Source organism: Ambystoma mexicanum, chromosome 4q (assembly GCF_040938575.1).
Source record: "Ambystoma mexicanum isolate Mex_15411 chromosome 4q, UKY_AmexF1_1, whole genome shotgun sequence".
Taxonomy (NCBI): Eukaryota; Metazoa; Chordata; class Amphibia; order Caudata; family Ambystomatidae; genus Ambystoma; species Ambystoma mexicanum.
The window spans coordinates 1,299,532,671-1,299,559,942 of NC_090928.1; the positions used below are offsets into that span (position 1 = coordinate 1,299,532,671).

At 45.3% G+C, this 27,272-nt stretch overlaps 1 protein-coding gene across 6 annotated transcripts in view; it reads right to left on the minus strand.

Annotated features, from left to right (window-relative positions):
• Window positions 1-27,272, minus strand: part of LOC138468398 (zinc finger protein 84-like) — a 296,278-nt gene that overhangs the window by 14,027 nt on the left and 254,979 nt on the right. For 2 of the 6 annotated variants that reach the window (XR_011268258.1, XR_011268256.1), the window contains one exon: window positions 20,842-21,255. The exons of the other annotated variants lie outside the window; for them this stretch is intronic. The gene's annotated coding sequence lies outside the window, so the exon portion shown is untranslated. Of the gene's footprint in view, window positions 1-20,841; window positions 21,256-27,272 lie in introns of those variants that run through there. 6 annotated transcript variants of the gene reach the window in all.

Consider the following 27,272-nt stretch of genomic DNA (forward strand, 5'->3'; position numbering starts at 1 on the left):
AAATGCAAACCAGCCACTCCCACACTGCTTTAACAAAAAAACAATAAATATATATATATAAAACATATGGAATACACAAACAACTATATTATTATAAGATGCGCACTAATGATGTTTTAAACTAAAGGTGTAGTGAATATAAAAGTCATTACAAAATGGCCGAATGCTTTGAACAATGGAAAACATAGAATTCAACTATGGTAGAAAGTGAAAACGGACAAGGAAACTCAGTAGAACCATAGAGTTCTTTTACTTTTGTACCTGTATTTAATGGCTGGATGTATGTCTGTTCTTTTGTAAATGATCAAGCAACAGGACCGTTGCGAAACGCGTTGTACGAGGCGAATCTGTTTCTACCGATGCCTAACTAAAACTGGATATAAGAAATACATATGTTGTTGTATGATGGGCTGACCTGAAGGAATTTTACGAATTGGCATACGGCTGTAACTTGACGAGTGCCGTCTCACTTTGGAAGAAGTGCGATAACTTCTTCTTCTTTGAAATATATATATATATATATATATATACACACACACACACACTGAAAAAATGTAAAGTTAAGCAGATTTAACGCAACAAAACCATTGACATTCAGAAGATGTGGAAAGTTATGACCAGTTTAACTCAGCACATTCCCTTTGATGTCCCCCAAAATGCCACGTCCCTCATAATGCCATTTTGTATGTTATTGTGAATCCCTTCTCTTGTAATACGTATGTGCTCATGGGCTTTGTTGGTAAGGAGCTAGCGCCTTACTTCCTTCCCAAGCCATTTAGAATTAGGCAATACTTTTGTTAACTGTTTCTAAGCACTACAAGTGTCCGGGGGGGAGGAAGGGCACTAAAAAGAATGCAGTTATTTAAATATAAGGTGCAAATATCTATTAGCTGAATAAGTTTTTAAAATGTTCAATTCTATTTAGTTTTTCTCAAAGCACGATAAAGAGCAGCAGGGTCTGTGCCAATGGGAATGTGGCCTGCGCTAAAAATGGATCGCAGAGCATGCAGCGTTGCGTCAATTAGGCTAAGATCTGGCAGAGAACACACAGTCCATGTATGCTAAATGGGGATCTTAACATGCTCAATGCACGACATGCAGAATTAGGGAAATCAAAGGTTTTAAGGGGAATTACTGGACCATATACAAATATGAGGATATTGAGTGAATTATGGAGAGCATGACAGGAAAATGCGTTTATATATAAATGTTCATAATATAGCAAAATGATGAAAAATGAAGCTAGAGTATATTCTTGCATAGGCTAGCACTATGTTAAGTAGCATGTCCTAAAACAGACACCGCCGGCCGTGGAGGAAGGAAGACTAGAGTATCCCTTGTATGGAAACAGGACAGTGTGGGATGGAGCCATGTCCATTTCCAAAAAAGCCACTACAGCAAGTTAACAGTATATAAGGCTCCTGCCTGGCACCAGTCTGGATGAGCCAGGAACAGAAGAGGGACACAATGCCAATCAGGGAGCAGAGTTCTTTGCCCCATCCTCATATTCTGTACAGATTACATGTGTTATCCTTGCAAGATAAGACTCTTGGCCTTGCTTCCCTAGAGGGGTGCATTTACCATGGCGTGAGTGTGATTAGGGGTACCCCAGTATGTTGGGCTACCTTTCAGCGGTGACCCCTTGACATGATCTCAGTTTCACCCCCGTACTTTGTGAAGCCCGGACCAGTCACCAGGGAAAAAGCCATAACGTGCTCAGAGAGGAACAGCTCCACCTCACTGATGATGCCCAACAAGGCTAAAACACATGTATGGGGTTGCTGTTGGTACTCTTGTTCAGAAGGGAATTGCCATAGCATTCTGGTGCAGGACTGCCCAGGTCGGCGGGACAAAGACTGATATGCAAATGGATATTTCCCATCTGGGAAAGGTACAGTGAGCTAAAGTGTGGCTGCAGACTCTAGAGTGGGTACCTTCCCAAACAACAGGTCATTTAGCCGTGTTCGTTCTCCCAGAGGGGCACCTACAGACTATTTTGTATTTGTTTAAAGGACTTAGGTTTAGTCACCCTATGTTTCCTAGGGTCATTCAGACGTGGGCCCCTTGCTCACTGTGTTCAGAGAGGCACAGCTCCTCCTCACTGATGATGCCCAACAAGGCTCAAACATGTCTATGGGGTTGCTGTTGGTACTCTTGTTCAGAAGGGACTAGCCATAGCATTTCGGTGCTGGACTTCCCATGTGGGCGGGACAAAGATTGATATGCAAATCAATATTTCCCATCTGTGAAAGGTACAGTGAGCTAAAGTGTGGTTGCGGACTCTAGAGTGGGTATCCTCCCAAAGAAAAGGCCATTGATGCCTTGTTTGTTCTCATAGAGAATAGGCCTTTTGGTGATGTGTTAAGGAGTAGATTGGATAGGAGGTGGGTTATGTGTTGAAATGATTGTGTATTTCTGTTTTTCTAATTTTTTTATGGAAAAGGGAACCTACGCGTATAAGGACTGAGAGGAAAGGGAGCCCCAGCTTATAAGGACTGGGAGGAAAGGGATCCTCAGCCATGTTGAGAAGGTAGTACCACGCATTATTCTTTTATGACGATAAAAGCAATAGGATCCTCAGCATATTCAAAAATGCTGGAAAGGTGGTATTACAAAGGCTATAAGGAAAAACAGTAGTGGCTCGGTATAAGGAATGGGCCTGGATTTAAGTCAATTATTTTTGTAATATTTTCTCTTGATGTCTTTTGTGGTAAAAAATGAAGGACGGTGGATGATTAGGAGGGGGGGGCGGGTGTGTGTGTGTGTGTGTGTGTGTGTGAAATCAAAGTGGAAAAGGTGTAATGGGGTGGGGGATAAAAGTGTTATTTTTCGGATTTTTGTGTAAAAAGCTGAAGCCTGCAAAAGGGTCTAAGTGAAGCATTAGCGACGCACGTAACATTATGGGGGAAGAAACTACAATAAAAGACATGCATAGGGTTCTGCCACTGTATTGTGACAGAATAAATAAACATCATGGGCTCCCAAAAAAGAATAAGCACCCTCCACTCGAACTACTCTCACATCAACATTGATGGTACACAGATCCCAGTACTCAAACAAGTTAAAACTCTTGGTGTATATATAGATGCCAACCTCACTATGCACAAACAAATAGCAACCCTCTCCTCGACCACAGCCTACACAGCAAAACTTATTTCACTCAGCCGCCAATTTCTTACCCCCACAAATTGCATTACGTTAGCCAGAGCGCTGATTCTAACGAAATTGGATTACTGTAACATCCTATTCCTAGGAACCTCCAAAACCAACTTAAATAAAATCCAACTACTACAAAACAAAGCCCTTAGAGCGGCTCTAGGTATAAAGAAATCTGACCATATATCTAGCATCAGAAGAGAAAACCACTGGCTGCCAATTAAAGCAAGAATCATTTTCAAAACACTCAGCACTGTCTATAAATGCATCACCAATAAAGCGCCCAGCTACCTCAACAACACTATCAAGAAAAAAATCTCCTGTAGGACACTGAGATCTAATAAACTGGCCCTCTTGGAAGTTCCTCAATACAAATACAGTAGAGCAGGAGGAAATAGCTTCACAGTCTTAGCCCCATCGCACTGGAACGCACTACCCCTTAGCATCAAAAATGAGGACTCCCTACTAAAATTAAAAAAAGCACTGAAAACTTGGTTATTTAACAAATATTAACCTCAACTAGTCCTATTCCACCTTAGTACTAGAAGGCCTCTGGTTTACCGCCTTTCCTTAACCTAAACAGGAAATGTAGTCCCCATGGCTTGCATGTACCTCTAGTTCTGCAACTAGTGTTTTAAACAAAATGTGACCTGCTACTGTGACCATTTGTAACCTTGTATACGAAAGATGATCACATGATTTATTTGAAATTCAGTATAAAATATGTTCTATGTGATAAAATGCTACAATTTATTGAAAGTTTTGCCGTGATACTCGCGGGTCTGGGCGAGTAACAAATGTAATAAATAAAAATAAATAAAGGAAGGAGGGATGTCCTGCTCCTGGTCAGAGCAGGGCTCCCATAACAGAAACATGCTAGAATTATTTTTCATCTTTTTAGCTGAAAAATATAAAGGAAATAAGTTCCCAAAAAATAAAAGAGATTTTAAATCTCTGGGAATCATTCAAGGATGTGGAAGATCAGGAAGGAGAAAAAGAGATCTAATGTAAGGAGTTATACCCCATAACGCCTAAGCCTGCAGTAGGGTATGCAAACCCAGTCTATAAGCCTCCTGGGGTAGAGAGAGTGTCAACAGGATTAGCAACTAGAGGGCGTGGGGGGACTCAAGAGCTTTTGCACCTCCACTTCCATATAACCCATCCACAAGCGCTGATATGCCCGTGGCATCGGTGTACCCAGAGGGTCCACCAGTAGACTTAGACAACGGGTTAAGAGCGTTGCGGGAAAGGTTAGTCAGGTTTCAAGAACCTGAAGAAGTATCACCAGAAAAAAAGGGTACCGGTGTAGAAAATAGGGTATTGGAAGTCAGGAGATTTTTTGTTTAGATTCAACCTTGGGGCAATAAGAAATGTTTGTGTTGAAAAAGATGATGGGCAGAGGGTATGGACGGTCCTGTGACAACAAGTAGAACAAGATTTCGGCGTTCCAGAAACTGTAAAGATGAATACTTGGTTCGCAGAAGAGATATACAGGTAAAAACAGTTTCCCCCAAGTTGGTAAGTATGCTGGCAGGAAGCAGGATGTCCATGAAGCAGGATCTTCAAAGGTAAATCTGACCTCAGGCGATGGTGAGCGTTACGCTGCTTGCAAGTGCAGAATAACGCAAAGCGTCTGTCTTGAGGATCGGGGCAGCTTATATAGCTGAGATCGTGGGCACGCCCATTAGGGCCGGCTTACCAGCCACCCCTGCCACTTTTAGAGAGTGAGCACGTCGTGCGAAGGCAATCCATTAGCAGCCACACCCAAGAATACATTTGGGGCTGCTTAATGGATGGAATGTTCAAGGTTAATGCATCCTGCTTAATGGATGGAATTTTCAAGGTTAATGCATCTGAAGTGCTATGTCCATAATAAAAGCTTGTTGGTGTTAAATGGATGTTCCTGTTTACTTTTGTTCATGAGCCTGGCGCCAAAGGCACCAGGACAGTGTCCACCCAGGTCTCCTGTGCATGCGACCCCTGCATGCCTGTGCCCCTGACTTCATGACCATGACAGCACTTCCCCTCAAGGCCCCTCCAAGGATGGTTCTCCTCCCGGTCCTGGTTTGGTGGGATTATTGTGATGGAACTGTCTGATTAAACGCGGAGCATGGACGTGTTCACTGGGTTCCCAAGTTCGGTCTTGAGGTCCGTAACCTTTCCAGTCAATTAGGTAATACAATTTTGATCGAACCGCCTTGGAGTCCAGGATGGATTTGACTTCATATTCTGGTTCTCCATCTATTACTTCGGGCTCTGGCAGAGAACTAAGTTGTGTATTGGATTTCATTGATTTGAGGAGAGAGACATTAAATACGGGGTGAATTTTCATGTGAGATGGTAACTCCAATTTCATGGCGACAGTATTGATTATGGACCCAGGTATAGAGGCCCAGGTATCTTGGGTGGAAAACTCTTGGCTCCTTCAGGGGAATATATTTGGATGCTAACCACACCTTTTCTCCTATCTGGTAGGCGGGAGCTTCCTTCTGATGTCGATCAGCAAACAGTTTTTGTCTTTCCTTAGCCTTGGTCAGATTCTCTGTCACCTCCTTAAAACCTGAGTGATGGTTTTATGCAAGTTTTTTATGGCTGGCATTTCCTGGTTATCGGGTGGATCAAATACTGATGTCCTCGGATGTTTCCGTGCACAGTGTAGAATGGAGTTTGCCCTGTGCTTGTGTGAACTGAGTTGTTGTATGCATACTCAGCTATCCAGAGTATATTTTTCCAAGAATCCTCGGACTGTTGCAACATACACCTGAGATATTGCTCTAAAGTTTGGTTGGTTCGTTCAGTTTGCCCATCAGTTTGAGGGTGATGGCTTGTGGACAACCGGAGATCGATTTTGGCACTCGTACAACACTTTCTCCAAAAGGCAGAAACAAATTGAGTTCCACGATCAGATACTAATATTGATGGAAATCCATGCAATCGAACAATTTGCTCTAGGAACACAGAAGCAAGAGTTGACGCAGTTGGGAGTCCTTCAGAGGGATGAAATGGGCCTTTCTGGAGAATAAATCCACAACGACTAATATGGTGTTGTATCCATTGCAGGTTGGAAGATCTGTGATGAAGTCCATCGACAGGGTATGCCAAGGTGCTGGCGGTACTGTTAGGGGATGTAGTAAGCCAGCAGGGTTCTGTTTCTGAGACTTGTGTTGTGCACAGACAGCGCAGGTTTCAATAAATTGGGCAATGTCTTTTCGCCAGGTTGGCCACCAGTAGTTTTGTTTTACCTTAGCCTGAGATTTGGCTATTCCTGGGTGTCCTTCCATTAATGAATCGTGGTAATTTGTGATGAGTTGCTTATGCAGTTCTTGGTCTTGGCCATATAATCGTCCTTGGAAATACGGTAAATTGTCTTTGATGGTGTACTGGTCACCTTTTAACACCCATTCCTGTTGTGTTGATTGATCCATCAGGGATTGCAAACTGGTTCTTTGGTCATCCACACACATGGTGGCAGCTATTCTGGTTTGAAACCTTTCTTCAGGAATTATGGCCATGGGGTGGGATGCTGTAAAAGCCTCTTTTTCGACACTCATGCGTGATGGAGCGTCTGCTTTCCCATTGCGCACTCCAGGTCTATAAGTGATAATAAAATCGTATTCCGCGAAAAAGAGAGCCCAACGAAGTTGACACGAAGATTGTGCTCTGACGGTTTTCAAGTATTGCAAATTACGGTGGTCCGTGATGATAGTGACCGTATGTCTCGCCCGAAGAAGGTAATGTCTCCAGGCCTTGAATGTTGCTTTAATTGCCGGTAATCCTTTATCTGTGATTGCGTAGCTCAACTCAGGGGCTGAAAATATGCGGGACCAGAATGCGACAGGGTGTAGTTGTCCTGTTTCAGGCTCTCGTTGTGACAATACTGCTCCCATGGCTATTTTTGAAGCATCTGTCTCAACTATGCAAGGTAGGTCTGGTCGTGGGTGTCGAAGGACTGGTGCTGTAGTGAATGCTAGTTTCAACTTCTGGAAGGCTTCTTCAGCTTCTGTCGACCAATGGAGCTTTTGATTTTTCTTTAACAAGGAAGTAATTGGATGTACAATTTGTGAAAACCCAGGTATAAACCGACGGTAAAAGTTGGCGAATCCGAGCACGCTTTGCACTCCTTTCATGGATGTTGGTGAGGGCCATTGGAGGACTGCATCCACCTTTCATGTATCCATACGTACGCCTTGTGGTGTGAGCATGAAACCGAGAAACTCGACTTCGGTGACATGGAAAAAACATTTTTCCAACTTGGCATACAATTGGTGTTGTCGAAGCTTCTCTAAGACTGCCCGGACATGGCCCACATGTTCTTCCATGGAATTTGAGTAGATAAGAATGTCGTCAATGTAAACAAGAGCGCAAACATCCAGTAGTTCACGGAGTACATCATTCGTAAAGAGTTGGAACGCCGCGGGGGCATTGAACCGGTATTCAAAGAGGCCGAACTTCGTGCGGAAGGCCGTTTTCCACTCGTATCCCTCTTTTACTCTTATAAGATGGTATGCTGCTCTTAAATCCAGTTTTGCATAGATTTGAGCATGTTTCACTTGGTCCAGGAGCTCTGGTGTGAGTGGTAGATTTTTTACTGTGATCTGATTGATGGCTCTATAGTCGATGCAAGTTCTTAAGTCCCCCTCCTTTTTAGGCATGAAGAATAAGGGCGAGGAGGCAGGTGACTTGGACGTGCGAATGAAACCGTTCGCCAGGTACTGATCCAGGTAACTTCTAAGATGCTGATTTTCCTGTTCTGTCATCAGAGCATAAATTCGGCTGCAAGGGATCTGGGCTCCGTGTGGGGGCAGAACGTTGGCTTGCTCTTTTTTGAAGACATCCTGGTAATCTTGGTATTCAAGCGGTAAGGAGCTGATGAGGCCCAACACGATTCCTTTCTTCGGTTTCAGATTGGTGTCATCTTTTTTCTAACATGTGTCGGCACAATCATGAGGAAATGTCAGAACTCATTTTCGCCAGTCGATCCTAGGAATATGGGTCTCCAGCCAGGGCATTCCCAATATCATCTGGAACTGAGGAGCACCGATGAGATCGAAAGTAATGTCCTCTTGATGCCCATCCTGTCACAGAAGCTTGACTTTCTCTGTGTATTGGGTCACCAGACGATAGATGAGAACCATCCACAGCAGTGACGTTTTCCGAGTTCTGCTTCGGTTGGAGAGGAAAGCCTATTCGGAGAGCCAAATCTTTGTGAATGTAGTTACCCACAGCTCCACCATCAATATATGCCTCCAAGACATGTATTTTTGATGGTTGCTTGTGATTCACCAAAAGCACTGGAAGGACTAGATGTGAGGTCTGTACGGATTCCTTTTTCATGCTCGACAAGCGGACCCCTACAGTTGCCGGGCATTGGTGTTTCCCCGAGTTCTGTTCTTCTTCATCAGTTTTGTCTGTTCCCCCAACCGTTTTCTTGGGTGGCTTTACCGGGCAGACACAGAGGAAGTGACCTGCTTGTCCACAATATAAGCAAAGCTGTTGTTGTCTTCATTTATCCCTTTCTGCTTTGGTAAGGGGATTTTGTAATCCACCAATTTGCATTGGCTTAGACTGTTCATGTGGTTTAGTCTGATTCTCATGAGGTCGTACATAAACTGACCGTCCCTCTGATCTAGCTCGATCCATTTTCCGATTCTGCAACCTATGATTGAGTTGCACCATCAGGTCTATGTAGTCTGCACACCTCTCAGGAGGATTCACCACTTGCGCCAACACATCCTTAAGTTCTCCACGTAACCCTTGGTAAAAGAGTGTAGTCCTCCTCTCTTCTGGCCAGTTGGTCCGGGCTATGAGACGATTGAAGGTTGCAATATAGGTTAATAGATCTTGATTCCCTTGTCTGAGTGCCAACAACTCCTTGGCCAGAGCTTATGAGTATGATGAGCAAACAATTTCTCCATCTCATGTTGGAAATTCCTAAAGTTCCGGAGTAAAGGGTCATCTTGATTTACCAAAGGTATAGACCAGTCTGCCGCACTACCTCCTAAATACGAGAATACAAACGACACTTTGGCTTGGGCATTAAGAAAGGCTCCTGGTCTGCAGAGGAAATGAAGGCAACATTGGTTCATAAATACAGCAAACTTGTTTGGGTCTCCGATTAAGCGTTTGCGAGGGGCTAGGGGCACTGCTCCTGGAAGAACCACCTGAACTGGTGTTGCTTGTTGTGGTGTGGAAGAATGAGAAGAATGGGTCACTCCAGGCAGTGGAACCTGTCCTGCTTGTGCTTGTAGCATTTGTCTTGCCAATTCGTCAGTTCTTTCTTGAGTTACAATAAGATCCCTCCGTAATGCATTGGTTTCCTGTCTTTAAGCATGTACTTCAGCCCGTAATTCCCGTAGTAAGAGGGCTTACTTAAGTATTTCTGAAGTTTCCATAACACCCAGGCAGAGAGTATTAGACGCTTCGCGTTCTGTTACGCTCACCTGGTCTCTGCAGAGGCGTTGGGGCACGGTTGCAGCCCTCCCTGAACTCGAATCAGCCCTTCAGGCCTCTCTCTCAGTAGAAAAGCTGTGAGCGGTGGTACGTGGTGATACTGCACCTGCGTGGAGATAAGAGTGTGTGAGTGCGCCAATCTGTGATTGTTGTGCCTCTCGAACCCTTCACCCCAAAGTACGGTTTCTGTGAGCATACGCCGGCCCATAAAGCTCACCTGTGAATTATGGAAGATAAACTCTCTGTCCTGCTACTTCTTGCAGGGGCACGTCGAATGGGATCTAGTTCCTTCACTGATCCCTGATAAGGATTAGTCCAGTCCAGCTGCGACTATGCTCCTCCTTATGATTGGTAAGTCTTTCTTGAGCTCTTGTGATGCTGTTCGTTCTGTTTAATGTCTTTATATGTTGCTCCTATTTATGACTGCAATAATGTCTCTCTTCTGTTTTCTTCCCTTAGATGGAAATGTGGCCTCAATGCAGCTGTGAGAAGCGAGACGCGAGACGCGGCCGGATGGAAGATGGATGCTACCACAATGTTGGACAGCAGGTAAGTGATGGTTTAAGGAAAAGCGCGAAGTAGGGCGAAGCGCAACCTTAAACGGACTGTTTTTTCAATGTCTAACCATGTCTTCTGTTTTTCCTTGCAGGTGCTGCTGTCGACGATGGAGCGTGTCATGCTGTGGTGCCAAGATGAAGATTTCTGCGTTCCGGAAAGTGTAAAGATGAATACTTGGTTCGCCAAAGAGATGTACAGGTAAGAACAGCTTCCCCCAGTTGGTAAGTAGGCTGGCAGGAAGCAGGATGTCCAGGAAGCAGGATCTTCAAAGGTAAGTCTGACCTCAGGCGACGGTGAGCGTTACTTTGATTGCAAGTGCAGAATAACGTGAAGCGTCTGTCTTGAGGATCGGGGCAGCTTATATACCTGAGATCGTGGGCACGCCCATTAGGGCCAGCTTACCAGCCACACCCTGCCACTCCTAGAGAGTGAGCACATGCAAAGGCAATCCATTAGCAGCTACACCCAAGAATACACTTGGGGCTGCTTAATGGATGGAATGTTCAAGGTTAATGCATCCTGCTTAATGGATGGAATGTTCAAGGTTAATGCATCTGAAGTGCTATGTCCACAATAAAAGCTTTTTAGTGTTAAATGGATGTTCTTGTTTACTTTTGTTCGTGAGCCTGGTGCCAAAAGCGCCAGGACAGTGTCCACCCAGGTCTCCTGGGCATGCGACCCCTGCATGCCTGTGCCCCTGACTTCATGAACATGACAAGTTGCAATGGCGGGGGGCGGCCCTTTTTCATTCCCCGGGACAAATACATATACTGATTAGGACAGCCCACAGAGAGCACTTGCGTGTCTAATCCTATTGACAACCGCACACCCTGGTGGAGGAGTAAATAGGAAATAGGCAATTTATATTTATGGTAGATTCAGGTGCAACTAAATCATGAATTATGGAAGGGAACTTTCCATTATCAGGTAAAATTGGGACAAAGTGTTGGCGAGTGCCCACAGATTTTATTTTCCGACCCATGGTGCCACCCTAGATGGTGTCAGGGACAATATTGTCATTAGATTTGCAAGGACTAGTAGTGTCAGACAAAAGAGTAGTCCTGATTGGAACAGACCAGGTTGGATGCGAGTGGCTACAGTATTATGTGTAGACCCATCAGTACAATTAAAGGAAATGACTGATGAGGAGTTATTTGAGGACAGTATTTTGAGGACAGTAAGCAAAATGGGGAGATTATTTAGGAGATCTGCATCCCCTTTTATATCATGGTGCAGTATAGAAAGGTACAGTGCCCCCTGATGGCAGTGGTGACCCAGTCTTTATTTTTTAGGAGGACATGCGATATGTGCCAGCACAGTTATGGATTGTTAATCCATATGATGTTGAGTTACTGAGAGATGTGACCCCAGTACAGATTATATTGAAGTCAGGTGACTGGCATAATCATCCAGTATGTGGATGATCGGTTGGTATGTAGGGAAAAAGAACAATGGTGCAGAAAGGATTCTGTTGCATTATTGCAATTGCTGGCTCACAAAGGGTACAAGGCAGATAAAAAGAAGCTATAATACTGCCAACTGGAGGTACTATACATGGGCCAACTCATTTTTGAAAACGGGAACAAAAAGTTTTTGCAAACAGGGAAAATAAATACTACCAGAAAGGGCGGCAGCAGTATGCGCCACCCCTAGGCCCAGTACTGTGAAGGAAATGAAGCAGTCTTTTGGGCTTATGTAATTAATGTAGGGCATGGATCCTAGACTACGCAGTCTACACAAGGCCACTGTTACAGAGTCTCAGGGAAGGATAGAGGACTTAAAAGTACATTGGAATGGACTGACAAAATGCCTAGACAATTTGATGACTTAAAAGAAGCTATTTGCACGGCCCCTGTTTTAGCAACTCTGGATTATATACAGGAGTTTTATTTATTTTCCCACTCTGATGAACGGCTCGGGCATTGACGGAAGGATACATACTATACGGACAGAGGCACAAAGGGGCGGTAGTGGCATGTGGTAAAGGGGGGGAGAAATAGTGACCACCCCTGAAGAAAGCGAGACCATAGTTCCTTACACAGAATTGCCCATATTACAACTGGACCATTATTACCTGGGGAACTGATCAGCCCCAGGCTTGAAGGTCCATATGAGGTGGTGTTCTGTACTCTTCTCGCCGTCCGTATGAAGGAGTTAGATATTGGGTGCATCTCTCGGATGTCCATAGAGCACCTGAGACAAGGCAAAGATCAGCCAACAGAGTAAGATAAAGGATCCATGCCAGGGTGGTGTGCAGTGGCACATGCCTGATTTTTTTTCTTTCTTTACTTTTTTAATTTTTGATTGTTTTTATCACAGTGCAACCACACTCTTGTGATCCCTGATATGACGAAAGGTACGGCAGCAGTGATGGATTACAAATGGGTTTGTGGCCCACAAGCCTACTTGCACCTCCCACCCTCATGGAGGGACAAGCGTTCACTGGCCACCCTGCACTCAGTGCTACCAATAATCCCGGAAGAACACCTGAAGGGAGAAGAAATGCCTGTCCAGGTACCAACAGCCACTCCAGCACCAAAAGAAGCAGAAAGAAACTTGCAGACCACACAGGAATTTGGTATGCTGTCAGAAAAAGGACGATTTCCACAGTGGGGAAGAAAGAAGAGGTCGAACTACATATCAAAAGACTCTCCTACACTGCTCAGAGGAATACTTGATCAGTATCAACTTTTTAGCTCAGCAGAGACTTTCTTTTCATCTTTTTTGGCTCCTGGGGTACAAGCAGCTGCTGCACTTTTATACCGCCAGAAGATGCTGACGATGAGTCACTATCCCACGTCATCGAAGCGGTGCACAATCTAGGTTTTCAAATGAAGGAAGAAGGTGGAGTTCAGAATACGGATTGGCTATTGCTTGCCTTTGATTGGGTCCCATCATGGCTAGGGACAGCAGTAAAAATACTGGTTCCTGTTATCGTATTCTCCTTGGTCTTCTTCTGCACGTGCAAACTGGGTCTCTGATGATGTGTTCATATAGTCCTTAGTAGTACAAAGATGATGGTATCAATTGGGGGATCTCAAACACCCTGCCATACAACAAACAGCTAAACTCAAACTAATATTTCTGGGGTTGTAGATATGTCGGGGGGGATGAGTTTGTTACTGTAAAAGTAACGAAAGGGGGGGTGTTGGGAAGGAGCTAGCGCCTTCCTTCATTCCCAAGCGCTTTAGAATTAGGCAAGACTTTTTTTAACTGTTTCTAAGCACTACAAGAGTTCAGGGGGAAGGAGGGGCACTAAAAAGAAGGCAGTTATTTAAACATAAGGTGCAAATAACTATTATCTGAATACATTTGTAAAATGTTAAATTCTATTTATTTTTCTCAAAGCACGATAAAGAGCAGCAGGCTCTGTGCAAAAAGGAATGTGCCCTGCGCTAAAAATGGATCGCAGAGCATGCAGAGTTGTGTCACTGAGGCTAAGCTCTGTCAGAGCACACAAAGTGGCTGAGTAGCTGTTTGCTGTCTGTCAAAAGCCCATGTATGTTAAATGCGGATTGTACATGCTCAATGCACGATATGCAGAATTCTGGAAAACAAAGGTTTTAAGGGGAATTACTGAACAAGATAAAAATATGAGTATATTGAGTGAAGTATGTAGAGCATGACGAGAAAATGTGTTTATATATAAACGTTCATAATATAGCAAAATGCTGAAAAATGAAGCTCCAGTATATTCTTGCATAGACTAGCACTATGTTAAGTAGCATGTCCTAAAACAGACATCGCCGACCATGGAGGAAGGAAGACTGGAGTATCCCTTGTATGGAAACAGGACAGTGTGGGATGGTGCCATGCCCATTTCCAGAAAAGCCACTACAGCAAGTTAAGAGTATATAAGGCACCAGTCTGGAGGAGCCAGGAACGGAAGAGGGACAGAATGCCGTTCAGGGAGCAGAGTTCTTTGCCCCATCCTCATATTCTGTACAAATTGACTTTGTTATCCTTGCAAGATAAGACTCTTGGCCTTGCTTCCCTAGAGGGGTGCATTTACTCTGGTGTGAGCGTGATTAGGGGTATCTGTATAATTAAGGGGTTCCCCCGTAAATTGGGCTACCTTTCAGCTTTTCAACAGGAACAAACTGAGTTAAGCTGGTCATAACTTCCCACATCCAATGAATTTCAAGGGGATGTGTAATATTGTGTATGTTTAATGTACCATATCATATACATACAAAGTTCCAGTGTTTACTTGATAATGGTTTCTAGATGCAGCTTCTCGTCAGGTAATGCTTTGTATCTGTTCAAACATGTTGTTTTACTTCCAGGATGGAACTCCTGCACAGCCCGTTGCATTGTGACATATTAGAATGTCATCAGTGTAAATATAGAGCTCACTCTGTGAAGCTCAGGCAGTTCCTAGAGCCTGATAGTGGAGAGGGACATTTGGATGGACATTAATAAATCATTCTTAATTCAGCATTTGCATGCTCACCTCATTCAAGATACTACACGTTTGTTGCGTTAAATCTGCTCAACTTAACTGCATTTTTCAGTGAATTTCAAGGGCCTTGCTATACCATGGGTGTTTCCCCTATATGTTCCTTTCGTGGCCGATATACATAGATTTCGGGTCCAGTAGCCAAAAGCCTTTGGCCCTGGTAAGTGAGCAGTGCTTTTAAACTGTAGATTTAAAAATTCCACTTTTTTATCCATTAATCAATTCTTTTGTAACTTGTTTGCCATAAGCGCAGGTATATTAGAAAGGTAAACTGCATCTATCCGTAACCGCCTGCAAATATGAAAAACCTCTCTGCTGCAAAGCACCATGGGAGAAATAGCTATAATTCTGGGAGAAGGGCACGACCCTTTCACCCTCAAATATTTTTAAAACTACTGGACGGAATAACCCCAACCCCTGGAAATCGATTGAACGCTTCATGTCAAAGTTGTTTTGTTCCTTGTCCAATTCCGTCCAGCAGTTTTCACTGTGCACTGAGCACAAATTTTGACATTGTCTCTATGGGAAAATGAATGAAACTAGGCTGAAAACAGCATTATATTTTGCTTTCTTAATATCTTTTTAAGGTATATTTCCCAAAATGTCCCATCTGCAGGGGCCTGTGACAAATATTTTGTTAGCAACATTTCAGCTGAATTCATCATGTGAGTCAAAGGTTATTAGCAATTCAATGTTCAGGTTTCCTATGTATCTCAATAATCAACTTAACTATAGTGATGCACTATAATATATATCCCAAATGTGCACCTCTAATGACAATGGACATACTCAGCCCCTGGCCAATACATAGTCACAGTATGAGGCCATCCCTCTGGACACAAAGCCTTCGATGCCTCCTACACTTCTCAAATATGGAGCTCTGATTGTGTGGGCTTTCCATGCCGCTTTGAGCTGCTCCCTCTTTAACACTTTAAAGAGCGCTGAGGCAGTGCTTCCGCACAGTGCACAAAGCGCTTTGTCATACAGTCAGGTGAGAAGGCTAGGAGAGCTATGGTACCAATGAGATTGAACAGCCATGACTTGCCAGCTGCTGACACATTGCCTGGTATGCTGAGATTGAAGGGTTCCAATGCGGAGATAAGATCTTCTGTCAACCCTGTGACTGACATGTGTGAGATGCCTAGCATGCAACTGCACTCTGCAAAGGGTACTGTAAAGATTAAGACCAGTGCGTCATGAACTGAGGTCCCAGATGAACGTGTGCCTCCCCCTTCCCAAGTACCAGCCAGGAAATTGGGACAAAAGGTGAAACAAGATACCGCACCACCCGGCACTCAGCAGTTAAAGGAAACGAACAATTAGTCACACAGAGTAGATACTATCTATGTAAACATGTTCCCCGCCCACCCCCCAGTGTACATAGCATACCTGATTCAGGAATAGACTCACCTTGAAGAAAAGATCTTTTGCTGGGTGATTCCAATAAATCCAATAAACAGCAGCCTAACCTAAACGTCACGAGGCTGCAAGCTAAGTGGGTGACAGTAAGCAGTTCCACAGTCTCACCAGAGATCCAGGTAAAGAGTCACACAAAGTCCAATGTCCAAAAGTTCCAGAATCCAGGAGATAATCCAAAGGCAGTTCCAAAGTCCAGATCCAGAGATCCAAAAAGTCCAGAAAAATCCAAGGCACCAAAATCGACAAGGGGAAAACAGCAGCAATCCGAAATGTAAAAGCCAAACAATCCAGGAACCAGAGAAGCCAACAAAAACATGCAAAAGCAAAACGCCACCCGCAAAACAGCCGAGAAGCGATGTTGGGCAAAAATCGAGCGTTTAAATACTGCTGGCATGATTCCTTAGTTGATCACGTGCCAACACTAGTCACGTGATCACATTGCCGTGCCGTCGAGCTGCGCGTTGCCCAGCGTCAGTGAGGTGCCGTGGCAACCGCCATGTTGCTGCTGTGGGGATCTGAGGGAGGAGTGCAGGTGTGGCCATGTTCAGCGTGGGACCCTCTGCGATCCAAGGGAGGACCACCAAAACCGGCACAGAGCAAACGGCGGCCCAGTGGAGGCATTCCTCAAGCGGCGCGGGACTCCCTGCAATCTACTGGGGGACCGCCGTAAGTGCTGCACCATGGGTGAGCACACAACAGAGCCTCACACACAGAAAGTTCTGAAAATAACTTGATTCTTCACCTCGGAAAAAGAAGGTTATGTGGTGCCGTGGTGCCATCTCTTGACATCCTTAGATTGCCTGCGTAGCCTGATGACTGGTGTGAATCTTCAGCATACATACATCGAAGCATGCAAAGCCACAACAGCTTCTGGAATCATGAAACAGGCTATAAGGATTGCTGGCCGCACTGCCACTGACATTTCCACTGGTACAGCCATTGTGATGGCTTCGGCATCAGCCCTCTCCTTGTCCTCAGGTGTTTGATTGACATTAGGGAATGATTCTACCTCTTTAGCTGCCCCGATTCATTATGATCTGGTTCCATCTACTTCTGGCAAAGGTGCAGAGATGGGATCCACTAAGGGTCATGCTGTGAAGTTACTCAACGCAAATAACGTCACTATGCATAACACGGCTAAGCCCTTGGCTAATGAAGTCTATTTGCGTCCCCTTCTCCACCCCTGTTTAATTCCACCTTCTCAGCGGACGAGGCAGCTGTGGCTGGTAACTCACAGTATTTCTGATCCTATTAGTCTCAGGGATGACTACACTAGCATCCCACGTCTGCAACTGTTAGTCCTAACATTGTTAGTGAAGCCATGTGAGGAGTTACATAAAACCTCCATTATCACGCAGTGTTGCTGAACACAATCATTGACCAGTTGCTCCAGTCCCCAAGGCCATTAACTAAAGTGGCCTGTGTTTGTATCTAATTCTATCACTACTGAATCTGCAAAATCAGATTGTGCTTTAACTTTGAATTCACTTGTTAGACTTGTCTCTAAACCTGGAGTCTTGCTAGATGGAGCACAGACCTGTAAGTTGGACGCTACCAGGCCAAACCCTGCTTCTGCAACCGATGTTCTTTGCGTCAACGGTAGCATCGGCACGGAGATGGCTGAAGAGGAGTACACTACTATGGATGCCTCATCCACCTCTAGGACTTCCAACACCTAATTATCAAGGAAAAAGAAACCCAAGAGGAAGAAACCTGGTCTCACTAGACATGCAAAAGGTGGTTTACCAAAGCAGCAGATTCAATGTGAACCAAAGGATAGATTGGTGGCTCACTCAGCCCTCGCTGCCATCTCCAGTTTAGTGAAGCTTGTAAGCAGAGGAGGCCTCAGGCAGGTCTACTGCTCCAAACAAAACAAGAAGCCCTTCAATCACAAAAACAAATCAATGAACATACGGGCCTTCATGCCAGCATATGAGGCGCGAAAAAGGGACGCACCGACCCTCAAGTGGCGACGTGGCAGAGGAGTCTAAACATGAGCAGCACAATGTTACAATCAATGACTTCTCTGTGCTTGAAGCTCTTGGACACCTCAATGATCATATTAACTGTATATCTTATCTGCGGGAGAATGTAAATACGCTATTCTCAGTATGCAATGAATCTATTGATATGATATGAAATGATAGTTTATTTATATAGTGCCTATACACAATGGGCCTCATTACCTTCACCTGTCCGGAATGCGGTGATTCCATGACGACGGTGATAAAGTTTCCGCGTCCACAAGGTTGTGGAAAGAGCAGCCGATTACGGCCTGTAGGTTGCGAGCACCACACTGACGCGGAAACGGTGTTACTGTAGCCACATAAACACACACAGAAATGGACATACCGCCACACAAGAGCAGTGCAAAAACCGTGTCTGCCACCGTCCTCGCGGACACGGAAACACCGGAAGCGGAAATACCATGACCCCGAAAACCGGAAAGAGAGAGGCGGCCATTATAAAAACCACAATCACAATGGTCAGCACAGGCCAAATCACCACTCTGAGATGGCAAAAAGGACCAACAACATGGCAGCCAGGATCCCTGCACAGTGACAGCAGAAACAGCGCTTCAGCGAGGCAGAGCTGACTGTACTAGTGGACCACATTGTGAAGCATGCAGAAATGCTGTTCAGCGCTGACCAATGCTGTGCAACCCAGCAGCGTAGAAAGGAGGTGTGGGCAGAAGCTGCACGCAAGTGCACAGCTGTGGGTGTCACCACACGCAGCCTGAAGGACTGCCACAAGAGGTGGGATAACCTCAGAGTGAGGGTCCGAAACCTAATTGCTGCACACCGGCAGCACAGCAGTGGCACAGGTGGAGGGCCTGCTTCACCACTAAGACTGCAGGCATGGGAGGAGCGCTGCAGCAGTGTCCTCCACCTTGAGGCAATACATGGAATTGGCGATGCAGAGGCAGGAGTGAGCCCACCTGCAGATGCTGGTAAGTGCAAACATTACAATGCCAAGAGTACTTGTTAAGCCAAGGAATGCCCCAAAGGACTCATTCACAACCCCCCACCCCCAGTCAGTGCAGGAGTTCCCCAAAGGACCCATTCACAACCCCTCCACCCCAGTCAGTGCAGGAGTGCCCAAAGGACCCATTCACAACCCCCCAGTCAATGCAGGAGTGCCCCAAAGGACCCATTCACAAACCCCCCCAGTCAGCGCAGGAGTGCCCCAAAGGACCCATTCACAACCCCTCCCCAGTCAGTGCAGGAGTGTACCCAAAGGACCCATTCACAACTCCCCCCCCTCCCAGTCAGTGCAGGAGTGCCTCAAAGGACCCATTCAAGACCCAGACGAGAAGCAACACCCCCACAATACATGGCCATCAACAGTCATATGCGTGTTGCTGCAAATGCTCACTGATCGACCTGTCTGATGCATGTGACGGACCCATCAGGTACAAGCACACAACTAATAGCATTCCCTCTGTGTCCCCACAGCCATTTCAAGTGACAGCAACAACGGCCAACAGGTGAGGCAACGTGCACCTGCACGTGGACTACCCAGCACCCTTGCCCAGGAGGATGAAGCAAGCTGCTCTACAACTCAGCCACCAGCTGTATCTGGCACGGATGCACCAGCCAACACCACCATCCCCATGCTGCCTGCTGCCACACAAGTGCCACGCCCACCCATCATGCCCACAGATCCCATCCCTGAGATCATCTGCCCTGCAGAGGAGGCTGCAAGCAGTGAGAACAGTGCCTCAGCCCTGCAGGCTGATGTAGAGCCACAGGGGGAGGAGCCCAACCTGGATGACATATCATCCCTCCAAGACCTCCAGTTCAGCCCCCTATCACTGCATAGTCCCATGAGGTCGCTAACCCCCTCCATGGCTGAGCTTAATGCCCGTATGCAGCGGATGGAGGATCAGCAGGCCACCCTTACCCAGCTAGTTGAAAGGCAGCTGGAGGAGTCCAGGCTGCAACGGGAGGAGGCCAGGCTGCAGAGGGAGAGTTATACTACATCTGTGCGTAGGATGTCAAGGGCCATTGGACGGTTTGTCACCACCATTGTGTCCTTGGCACGCCATGTCCGGGATGGCAACAACAACACATCCACCATAGTGGAGTCCATGTTGTTTGCCCAGCAGGCGTATCTGGGACGTATGCCAACACTAACACCAACAGTGCCGTCCACAAGCCCCACCCCATCTAGCTCCACCACTGCCAGCCCACGGAGGCGCTCAAGTCGCCTGACAGGGCCCTCAGGCAAGGATACCCATGCACAGAAGCGCACACGAAAATAATGCCATGTGTGTTTAGCAGTGCAGGACACATACATGGACAAAAGAGTGTAAGGTGGTGGGTACGTTTGGGTGGTGGGGGAGGTCCATTAGGGGGTTAGTATATTGGGGCCTGGTTGCGGGTGGGTACGTTTGGGTGGTTGGGGGACGCCCATTAGGGGGTTAGTATATTGGGGCCTGGTTGGGGGTGGGTACGTTTGGGTGGTTGGGGAGGTCCATTAGGGGGTTAGTATATTGGGGCCTGGTTGGGGGTACTTTTGGGTGGTGGGGGAGGTCCATTAGGGGTTTAGAATCTTGGGGCTTGGTTGCGGGTGGGTACGTTTGGGTGGTGGGGGAGGTCCATTAGGGGGTTAGTATATTGGGGCCTGGTTGGGGGTGGGTACGTTTGGGTGGTGGGTGGGCACAGGTGTGCAGCTTCCCTACCCAATGCACCTTCTTCCCTGTTTTGTTTAAAATATATAATCTTTGAGAAAATCATTAATGAGTGGACATCCATCATTTCATTTGTAGTCCATCAATTTATTAACTGGCATCGTCATATCCATGCAATGCTGTGAATGTGCAGTCTCTCAAAAGTAAATGCGAATGAGTGTATCCCATGCTCGTTGGCCATCTTGTGTACCCCCGGCAGGAGGTGGAGCCATCCCGTTCCCATCCCCATCTTCACCTCCATCATCATCCTCTGTGTCTGGGGGCAGCGGTATGCTCCTGCGCAGGCACAGATTGTGCAGCATGGCACACACAAGCGCAATTGTACCCGTCTTCACCTGGCTGTAGAGCAGTGATCCGCCAGATCTGCTGAAGCAGCGGTACCTAGCTGCCAGTAGGCCAAATGTCCTCTCAATCATGCCACGTGTGCGGACGTGTGCCCTGTTGTACGTCTCCTCATGCCTGTTCCTTGGCCTCCGTACAGGCGTCATCAGCCATGGCGTGAGTGCATATCCAGCATCACCTACATGGGATGAAAATGTGGGGGACATATCAGTGTCTGTGGTATCATGTCTTGATCAGATGCAGTTCAATCCTGTGTCATCATTCAGTCATCCATATGTGCCAAGCAGTGGTTGGACCGGTGGGTGATTACCATTCCTGGGTCATTGTTGTCGACGTTGGCATTTGTACATTGACCAACGACTTGCTGTGCATATGTAGTTTCCCTTGTGGATAATAGTGATTGGTAAGTATGGCATTGTGCAGTGATGTACACACATGGCATAGTTAATCAATTGACTGTGATGATGTGGTCGATGCAGGATGTCACATGTGCAGGCATCATGTGCATTGGGGGGCAGTGGTGCATAGTGTGGGTGGATGCATTGAGTGGCTCAAGTTGTATGGGCTTGTGGTAGTGTTGGTTGTGTATCTCATTAGGCAGGGTGTGTACAGGCACACTGTGGCAACCTGTCATGTGTAGCTTTGTGATGTTTGGGTTGTGCTGACTCTCCATTACATGGGCGGGGGTGTTGCATGTGCAGTTGTAGCAGCCCACGCACATGGGCCATTGCCCTGGGCACCCCCCCTTTCACATAGCCCGTGCTTTGGCAGTTGTACTCATCCAATAGCCATGTGGTTTGTCCAGCATAGCGTTCCATGTACCGTGGCAATGTCGAATTCGGCAGGACCATTGAGTCATGTGTTGTGCCCGGGAAACTTGCGCAGCAATGTGTTATTACTTGTCCGGCATCACATACCATCTGTACATTCAGTGAGTGGTACAGTTTTCTGTTGCGGTACACCATCTCTATTGCACGTGGTACTGTCAGCTCTATGTGGGTGCAGTCTACTGCACCTATGCAATTTGGCATGCCCGCAATGGCATGGAAGGCCAACTTGGTGGCAATGACCTGGGCAAGGGTATGGGGTAGGACGATGTGTTCCGACACATGGCGCAACAGTGCATCCAGTACCTGTCCCAATATTTTTGAAAAACAGGGTTGTGAGAGCCCATGCAGCTCACCAACTGTGTGCTGATAAGTTCTGGTGCCAAGAAAATGCAGTACCAACACCATCTTCAGGAGGGGGAGTGGCGGTGGTAATGTCAATGTGGCTGCTGATTTTGCCCTCTATCATGGGGTGATGTACATGATGGTTGGATGGTCCAGCTGGTATAATGTGTGGATCTGTCCTGGGGTCAGGTTCCAGGGTGAGGCCCTGATGCGGGGTATTGCAGGCTGCCTGCGGGGTCGTGCCGGCTGCACAATTGGGTTTGGCATTTGTGCAGGGTTTGCTAAATGCTGCCTGTGCCTCCTCCGCCTCCACCTTATCCTCCTCTGCACCATTACTGCCACCATGTGCAGTGCTGGCTGTAGGTTCAATAGCCCCAGTCCCACTGCTGCTAGAGCTGCTGCCTGCATAGTTGTGTTTGGAGTTGGCCTGGGTGTGGTCCTTTTGTGAGCTCCCAGTGGCCTGCTGGGTCCAGCTGGGCTCATTTGGTGCACCTGTGGCCTGATTCAGCTCACCAAGCAATGTTTAACGTCATGTTCACGGTGGTGGCGATATCACCACCGTGGTCATGGTTTTAGCGTAATTTTATGACATTCTTACAGGCCATGAACAGTAAGGATGTGAAATTAATTATCGGACTCGGCCTGACAACATTTCAGAAAGTGTAAGAGCTAAGACATAGATAAGGAAGGGAGTGGGAGAGTAGGAAGGAAATGGAAACAGACAGGCGACTACCATACTAGGCGTGACGACATTTCTGGTAGAGCTGGAGAAAAACAAAAGGTGAGGGAGAGGGGTGCAGAAAGGGGGGGAGGAACAAAACAAGCGACTAACATACTAGGCCTGACGACAATTCAGATAGTGCTGGAGGGGGTTGGGGAGGAAAAAAACAGTAATGCTTTTCGGAATAAAATGTTGTGTTTCACTACACAACTTTGCCAGGTTTTGTGAATCTTTTTTCTTTGTTCCATAATAATAATTTGCTCAGCATGGTCCCATTTCATCAATATGCTGAATTAATGTTTTCACAAAATGATGTGTAAGCAAAACAAGTTATTTTTTTTTTTTGATGCTGTAGTTTATTTGAAAACATTTTCATCATTTGGTTAAGTTGGATTGGCTTTTTTTTTTTTTTAATTTTGTTTGTCTAGTTCGAGTATAGAAGATAGGAAGAGAGCAATTGTGTAAGTGTACTTGTTGTTGTGGCCGCTGAGGAGAGCGGTCCATCTTTCTTGCGTACACATTTGTATCGATGAGAGTTGGTAAAAAGCACCAAATTCTTTGCGTTGTGACGCGAGTTCGTTACATTCCATGACGAGGTTGAATATGGTTTCCTCGATTTTTTGGTCTTTGCAGAACCTGCAATAGTTGTCTTCCTGCTTGATCTGTCTTTTTGTAGCTAGGTATGCTTTTGTAGGAAGAATGTTTAGGCAAATTTTTAGAAATGTTGTTCGAATGGTTTGGTCTGGAAAGGTTTGCAGGTAGGCTGGTGGTTCGTGGATTCTCCTGTTGTCTTTTGTGCAGTGTAGATTCTGTTTGTAGGTATTTTTTTGTTGAATGGTCTTCATCCAGTCATTGTGCAGCAGTTTTGTTTTTGCGTGTTGTGGATGAAGTATGAGTAGTTCTTCTGTGATATTTTCACTAACCATTTCTTTTCTCATTGTATCTTTCCATTTTTGCAATATTGTCGTGTTGAAGGTGTTTTCTTTATGTCGCAGTATTTGAATTGCTGGAGTTTTCCCGTCTGTCAATATTTTGCGAAAAATGTCTAGTCTTTTCCATTGTACGACTGATTCAATTGATTGAGTTGCCAATTCGTAGCATATTATTGGCATTGGAAATGTTTGCGGGAGGCGAAGGACTTTGCGCCAGAGAGCCGCTTCATATTTTGTCCAGTTGACTCTCTGAGCGTTCAGCATTGCTTCAGTACCATAGGTGAGAATCGGAATGTACTTGTGTCTGTAGTAGGAGATAATTGGCTTGAAGGAGAACTTGCCGTATTTTCTGTGAAGGAGGCAGCCTTGTCTTGATAGCGTTTGGGATGTTTGTTCGATTTTGTCTAGCCACTGCTCTTCTGATTTAGACTGGTTTATTGTGATCCCAAGGTATTTAAACTAAGTGACATTTTCTATTTCAACATTGTCGATCGTAAAGATACGCTGGTTTGTTCTTTTTTTTTAGTGGTTTGGTGAGAGTCATTGTCTTTGTTTTTTCCGTATTGATCGTTAGTTCATTTTTTTTCATGTACTGGCTTAGGTCTGCCAGTGTTGTTTGTAACCCAGTCGGTGTTTTGTCTAGTAACACGATGTCATCGGCGTATGCCATGACTGGGACTGGGATCGAGTTGATTTTAGGGGGATTGGTTTTGTGTGATTTTAGATGGTCTTCAATATCAGCAGTGAACAAGTTGTAGAGTGTCGCTGCGAGTGGACAGCCTTGTTTGAGTCCGTTTTCTGTTGGTATGGCAGGTGTTGTAGTTCCTTGTCTCGACAATCTAACTTTTATCGTGGTTTTTGAATACAGTAGAATAATCGGTTCTAGGATGTCAGATGGACAGTTCCATGTTCTAAGTTTCGTCCATAGTTTTTCGCGCGAGATTGCGTCAAAAGCCATTTTTAGGTCAATGAATGCTGCGTAAATTGTCGAGTTGGAGTTGACAGCTTCATGTTTAATTACTTGTAGTAATATCAGGTTGAGGTTTGTTCCAACATTGGCCGTAAATCCTGTTTGTCTGGTCGAGAATTTGTTGTTTTTTATGGCCCACGCAGTGAGTTGGTTTAGAAGTACTGTCTTGTTTATGGATTGGTACGATTACTGCTGTTCTCCAGGAGTTAGGTATTCTATGCAGTTTATTGATCAGGTTTGTGATGTGGCATAGGAGGCTTGCCCAAGCGTTTGGATCTTCTTTGATTATGGCATTAGATAGTCCATCTGGGCCTGGTGCTCTAGAAGTATTGAGTTTGTTAATCAGGAAAATGAAATCTTCAAATTCTGCGTGTACTTTCCATGTTGGGTCTGTTGTAGTCTGTGTATTCTGTTGAACTGTTTCTCGTGGTGCGTAAATGGTGGTAAAGTGCGTTATCCATTTTTCTTGGGTTACATTAGCTGTAAGCTTATGCTGTTTTTGTTGATTGTCATTGAGTAGGTTCCAAAGTTCTTTTGTATTGTGGGATTTGTGGCTTTTCAGTATTTGTTCAGCATCTGCTTGTTGAATGAGACTTTTTTGTGATTTAGTCCAGTTTCGATGGTTGTTTTTCAGAATTTTGATCTGGTATGAAGTATCGAGAGCTGGAGTTTTCTTTAACTGTCTTATTGTTCGGTTTAGGGCTTTTTTCCTTTCGGCAATTTCTTGGTTGTAGGAATGTCGATGGTCTTTCTGCGGGCGATTTTTACTGATTTGTTGGAACGGAATTAGGATCCATTCGTAGTCGATTTTTATAGCATTTGTCAGTCTTGCCTGTAGGAATTTTTCCGGTAGTGAGGTTAAGGATGCTTGTGGGATTCTCAGTCTTGTTGTTGTTCCGTTTAGTTCTAATGGAGGAGGTGGTAGTGCTGTCACTGTTTTTTCTAGTGTCGCTTCAGAGTGTGCGGTAAGTTGGTTGTGGTCGCTCCTGTCCGTTAATATCGTCTGTACGTTTGTGACTGATTGGTGAAGTTTTTCAGATAGAAATATATAATCGATGATTGCATGGGACGAACCTCTGCTCCATGTTGGTGTATAGGATTTCAAAGTGTTCCCTTGACTTAGGAGGAGTAGGTTGCGTGTCGTGGTTTCTTTTATCCATCTCTTTGCATTTGGCGATAATTCTGAGTGCTTTAAGAGGCCACCGTTTTTATCGTATAACTTGATGTTCAGATCGCCACAGATTATTATTTCCGATATCGGGTATTTAGTTGTGGCCTCATCAATTGAGATGAAAACTCCGTCTAGGAACGTGTTTGTTGATATTGCTAGAGGGTTCCAATAGAGGTTTAGGATTAGGATTGTTGAGTTGTTTTTGTCTTCTCGATTTTGCTGGTTTTTTGTAGATGTTATTATGGTCAGTTGCGTCCAAGGGTTTATATTCTCGGAGAGTATTGCTGTGCTGTGAGGGTTTATCTTGATTAGGGTGAGTAAGCCTGAAGCAGGTCTTCCTTGTTTTTGTACGATAGCTGGGTTTAGGAATGTGATAAAACCATCGCATGCCGGTGGGTCGCTGACCCAGGTTTCTTGGAGACATATGAAATGGTATTGCTCTAGTTCAGCGGCTGTGTCCGTGAATAGATGTAGATTACCTCTGGTGTTCCACGAGCACAATGACCAATTAAATCCATAGTTCATTAATTGTTATGAGTTTGAGTTCATTGAGTATTCTGTAGATTCTGTTTCTAAAAAGGTGTTTTCGAAGTCATAGATTCTTCTGATTGCATGGGCATCTCTGTCTGGTCGTTGGCTTCTTGTTGAGTCTTCTGTAGATGCAATATCTGATGAGGGAGTTTCAAAGCTAGGTCTGTTGGGTTTGTTAATTCTGTTTGAGTCTGCTTCTTCTGAGGCACGATTTGAGTATCTATCGTCAGTTGCCTGTTTTTGTTTCCTTTGTTCAATGTATTTTCCTTCGTAACTTGCGGTTGCTTTATATTTTGGTTTGCTTGGTATTCTTGAGGATGTTGATGCCCAGCATGAGAAGCCTAATTTGTGTAATTGTCTTCTTGTTGATATGATGAGTTCTTGGTTATTTGGGTCTGGGAGCTCTATGACAATCTTGTCCAAGTTCCGATCGTCTTTAAAGGTTATCAGAGCAATATCTTTTGTTGTGAGTTTGTTCAGGCGAGTTATTACGCCAAAAAGGCATAGTAGGTTTGTTCTATTTAGAATTACCGGTTCCTGGTTTTTATTTGCATTTTCAATGTGGATTTCATATGTTTCATTTTGTCGTAGTGGATTGACGAATGTTGGTCGGATCTGGCTGTGTTGACTGTGGTCTTGTGGTGTTGTTGTTATCGAGATTGACGAGATGGGGTCATAGGGCTCATCTCTGGTTGTGA